This window comes from Mytilus californianus, unplaced genomic scaffold, assembly GCF_021869535.1.
Source record: "Mytilus californianus isolate M0D057914Y unplaced genomic scaffold, xbMytCali1.0.p SCAF_12, whole genome shotgun sequence".
NCBI classification, from domain to species: domain Eukaryota; kingdom Metazoa; phylum Mollusca; class Bivalvia; order Mytilida; family Mytilidae; genus Mytilus; species Mytilus californianus.
This window is the reverse complement of record NW_026262604.1, coordinates 54,015,804-54,021,246: the sequence shown is the minus strand read 5'-3', so window position 1 is coordinate 54,021,246 and position 5,443 is coordinate 54,015,804. Positions and strand designations below refer to the sequence as shown.

The window sequence follows — 5,443 nt, the reverse complement described above, 5'->3', positions numbered from 1 at the left end:
GTTCTAATATCTTGTAAATGGTCGAGATCCCCACCCCTAAACCATATATATTCCTGTTCGTCATGTCTAGAACATTTGAATGACGTATAGGGTCAGTCCCCAGGGGTTCCCACCACCCCCAATGTTCTAGTATCTTGTTAATGGTCGAGATCCCCACCCCTAAACCATATATATTCAGGTTTGTCATGCCAAGATGATTTGAATGATATACAGGGTTAGTCCCCAGGCATCACTAATGCATATAACTTTATTGGACCAAACCAATTTTCACTGGACTTTGCCCAATGTCAGGCGACCCTTGGAATAAGAATTATGGGAGCTTCGTTTGGGAGACTTCGTAACAGCATCCTGTTACAATCATTTCTTGTTATTCATGAAATTCCAATCTTTGTGTATTTTGTGGATATAAATGTTGAATAAAGTGTAAATTTTCTTTTGTCTTGTATACAGACTTTGGAAAAAGAACAAAATCAAATATCCACAAAACCATAAACTTTCCTTAATCCACAAAAATTGGTATCCACAAAATAACTTCTTTCTATTCTTATTTCAGATTTCATATGATTTTTCAAAATTGGATTTTTCCGATGAAGAAGATATTCCTCCACCACCATTACCCTCTCAGTTCATAGCACCTGTTCTACCACCAAACTGGAAAGATGCCAAGGACTCAACGGGCAAAACCTATAATTTCAATGTCTTAACTAGGTAATGATGTAATATAGGCTTTATATTCAGTAAAATTTATCAGTTTTGAAAATTGAGTTTTCAAGAAGTAGACAGCTTTTTGGCCAGGTTTGATACAATTTAAAAAAAATGGCTAAAATGTATGGTAATGTTTGGCAGATTGGCGGTTGGGCAGGGACATCTGGATACCTAATTTGTGTAATCAACTTGTGTAATTAACTCCTCCTACAGTTTTCAATCCAGATTCCTGAAACTTCACAGAAAGATTTCACATATGTTGAAGTTTTGCACATGATCTTTTTTATTTATTTGTTAGGAAAGAGACTTTAAGTTGTTACATATAATGTGCAATTACTGTAAATGCTAGTATAAATGAATGAAATGTGAAATTTTTAGCTCACCTGGGCCAAAGGGCCAAGTGAGCTTTTCTCATCACTTGACGTTCGTCGTCCGTTGTCCTTCGTTGTCGTCCGTCGTTAACTTTTACAAAAATCTTCTCTGAAACTACTGGGCCAAATTTAACCAAACTTGGCCACAATCATCATTGGGGTATCCAGTTTAAAAATGTGTCCGATGACCTGGCCCGCCAACCAAAATGGCCACCATGGCTAAAAATAGAACATAGGGGTAAAATGTAGATTTTGGCTTATATCTCTGAAACCAAAGCATTTAGAGCAAATCTGACATGGGTAAAATTGTTCATCAGGTCAAGATCTATCTGCCCTGAAATTTTCAGACAAATCAGACAACCTTGTTGTTGGGTTGCTGCCCCTGAATTGGTAATTTTAAGGAAATTTTGCAGTTTTTGTCGAGTCTGTGACTTTTTCGTCGTTGGCGGCGTCCACAAATATTCACCCTGTGGTTAAAGTTTTTGAAATTTTAATAACTTTCTTAAACTATTCTGCATTTCAACCAAACTTGGACAGAAGCTTGTTTATGATCATAAGATAGTATCCAGAAGAAAATTTTGTAAATAAAAAATCCTTTTTTTTCCGTATTTTACTCATAAATGGACTTAGTTTTTCTGCCAGTTAACATTACATTCACTCTGTGGTTAAAGTTTGTGAAATTTTAATAACTTTCTTAAACTATCCTAGATTTGTACCAAACTTGGACAGAAGATTGGTTATAATCATAAGATAGTATCCAGAAGAAAATTTTGTAAAAAAAAAAAATCCTGTTTATCCGTATTTTACTCATATATGGACTTAGTTTTTCTGTCAGTTAACATAACATTCACTCTGTGGTTAAAGTTTTTCAAATTTTAATTACTTTCTTAAACTATCCTGGATTTGTACCACACTTTGACAGAAGCTTGTTTGTAATCATAAAATATTATTCAAAAGTAAATTTTGTTAAAAAAAAAATCCTGTTTATCCGTATTTCACTTATAGATGGACTTAGTTTTTCTGCCAGTTAACATTACATTCACTCTGTGGTTGAAGCTTTCAAATTTTTAATAACTTTCTTAAACTATCCTGGATTTGTATCACACTTGTACAGAAGCTTCTTTATGATCAAAAGCTAGTATCTAGAAGGAAATTTTGTGAAAATTTATTTCCTGTTTTTCTGTATATTACTTATAGATGGACTTAGTTTTATTCCAGTTATCATTACGTACAGTCTGCAGTTAAAGTTTTTAAAACATTTATTAGATTCATAAACCTTCTTGGATTTTTACCAAACTTGAACAGAACTTCTTACAATCAAAAGATAGTATCTAGAGGAAAAATTTTTAATAATTTTTTCCCCATTTTTGTTGAGCCTGCGACTAACAGCAAAAGTAGGCGAGACACTGTGTTCCACGGAACCCTTACAAATTTTTGGTTATTATCTTGAATATTATTATAGATAGAGATAAACTGTAAACAGTAATAATGTTCAGCAAAGTAAGATCTACTAATAAGTCAACATGACCAAAATGGTCAATTGACCCCTGAAGGAGTTATTGCCCCTTAAAGTAAATTTTTAACAATTTTTCGTGAATTTTTGTAATCTTTTGCAAAAATGTTCTCCTCTGAAACTACTGAGACAAATTTAACTAAACTTGGCCACAATCATCATTAGGGTATCTATTTTAAAAAATGTGTCTGATGACCCAGCCTGCCAACCAACATGGCTGACATGGCTTAAAATAGGACATAGTGGAAAATGCAGTTTTTGGCTTATATCTCTGAAACTAAAGCAAAAGTATAATGGTTTCATTATTTCATGCATCAATTGTAAACAAAAATATCAGGTGAGCGACACAGGCTCCTTGGAGCCTCTAGTTACTCATGTTAAATTTGTCTTTTCAACAGTTTTCTCAATTTTCATTAAAACAATTAAACAGATAAGAGGAAAACTGATATTTACGTAAGTTTATTAAGATGTGAACAGTTCACAGAACTACTTTTAGTAAACTACTTACGCTTAACAAATGGTGATAAATTTTATCCTCTTTTTGTACTGTGTGTTTAACCTTTAATCAATACCCAATATGTCTTTTATTTATTCATTTCTATGGCAAATCTAATCTTAAAAACACATATGACATGCATCACAGTCACAAATAAATTCACATATAATTTGTGCTTTAGGAAACACTGTGGACTCCTCCAAAAGTTGATGATCAGTTCTCTAGACAGGTTAACACATATATGGATATTCCTTATAATTCTAGCAATGTAAGTATACTCCTTATTTCAAACATTTAAAGATCTCCGAATCCCGATGGTCTTACTGCTGTGCAAAGGTTTGAAGGTGAAGTGCGATTTTGATTACGCTGAAGTGCAATTGTAGCATTGTGAGTTGTCTTGTTGATAGCTGAAGTGCAATTGTGGTAACGCGGAAGTTCGATGGATCACATAAAGTATATTTTCAATATAGAAGACAATTTGTTTGTAAGAAGCATTTTTTGGACTTTTTTCGGTTAAGAAGGGGATTATAAAACCCATATATTAAAGGAAACGAGGAGTGATTGGCGTAAAAGGGAGAGTCAACCTTCTGTAGCAGATTTTTTTTCTGAAAATCTACAAGTTCTTTTTTACGTATGATGGAGCGTGGCATTCTTTGATTACACACAGGATCGTAGACAGCGCAAAAAGAAACTCATTAGAAGAACGACGTAAATATGAAATGTTAACCCAGAATTATGTTCACATGCAGAAAATCACTCATTTAATATGCAACCAAAACTAAGGACATACATAGAAAATAACAAATTCAATTTATATACTAACCACTTAAAAAAGCTTCCTCTCATAACAATTGAACGTCTGTTGATTTTAAACAACCATCACACATTATATAGACCATTGCACTTAAGCAAATGGTCATTCTCACCTCAGCGTGACCATCGCACATCAACTTGACCATCGCACATCAGCATCCCCATCTCACCTCCGAGTCCTACACATTTACACAGGAATAATTTTAAACCAAAAGTTGAACATTTTTCATTCTTTAGAAAATAAAGATGATAATGTGAGACCAAGTTGTCAATTGAATATGAAAGTTAAATAAAGGACATTGAAAACCATGGACTCAAGTAAATGAGTAAAACGATAGTTAGAAAACCACAATACTGTGTGAGACGATAGTGAAAACAATCTGATTTAAACTGATATGGATTTTTGTTATATTGTGATCATATACAGAAGCAACAGATTAAGTTTGTTGTAGTTGATTTATTTTGTTTACAGAAGTAGACATGCTAAATTGAAAAATTACTATTTCTCGAAAGTAGGTTAACACTGCAAAGATTTATATAATTTATGCTGTCAATTCAATATCATTTGTGATGTACCAATTTTTTAAGGATTTTATAGGTACAGGTAAACCACAAATATAAAGGTTACACAAACAACGAAGTTCCCTCCGTTTGAATGCAGAATCAGGTATCCAAAACAATATGATTTGTTCTTTATCTCAGAAAATTGATACCAATGAGCGAAAATTAAAATTTTGACACTTGAACTTTATAAAAGAACTTTATGAAAAATGTTAATGATTGTTTATATTAAAATATTGCTACTAGTCTGTTAACACTGAGGTTGTGAGTCCAAACCTCACACATAGCAGGTGTGTTTGACTCTAATCCTAATCGACTAGGATTGCCAATATAGTCATAGTGCTGTAAGTGGTGTTAAACACCAACAATCAATTTATCAACCAATCAAATATTGCATTATTCTGAGAATTTGGATTTTTGTAATTGTAGGATGCAGCTATTTCAAGAAAAGAATCCAAAAACACTGAGAGGAGTAGAGACGGTGTACCAGCAAGTGAAACTATAACCTTAAAATCTAAAAATGCCCACTTGTCACCAGCTGCAGGTTCAGAGAAATTAATTGCACCTCTATATACTGCAACACCTATTTTTGATATTTTAGAGCACTTGTAAGTTACTATTTATACAGCAAATTTGTGAATATAACGATACATAAAGATAATAAAAGAGAATCACCTATAATATTTGATACCTGTATTACAACAGACCACATCCACCACCAACTAAATCTTAAGAAAAATTTCTAAAAACAACTAATAGCCCATGATCCAGATAGCCTGACTTAATATAGGGATGGCACAAAATGTGGTGGGGATAAAACAGTTTTATTTGGTTTTTGTCTATCTAGACGATATTTCATTTCACTGAAATGCACAAATGAATTCCTTATTAGAGCAGAAACTACCAACAGGATGACCACTAACTAGAAACGATTTACATATAATTTGGCAGGTAGGATTAAGATATGTTGTTGGTATGATACTG

The 5,443-nt window shown here is 33.1% G+C and overlaps 1 long non-coding RNA gene across 1 annotated transcript; it reads left to right on the top strand.

Annotated features, from left to right (window-relative positions):
• The first annotated feature begins 559 nt into the window (after positions 1-559).
• Positions 560-5,062, top strand: LOC127722021 (uncharacterized). The gene is made up of 3 exons (XR_007991605.1): positions 560-708; positions 3,267-3,353; positions 4,889-5,062. It is a non-coding gene; the product is annotated as an uncharacterized LOC127722021 (long non-coding RNA).
• Positions 5,063-5,443: the final 381 nt, after the last annotated feature.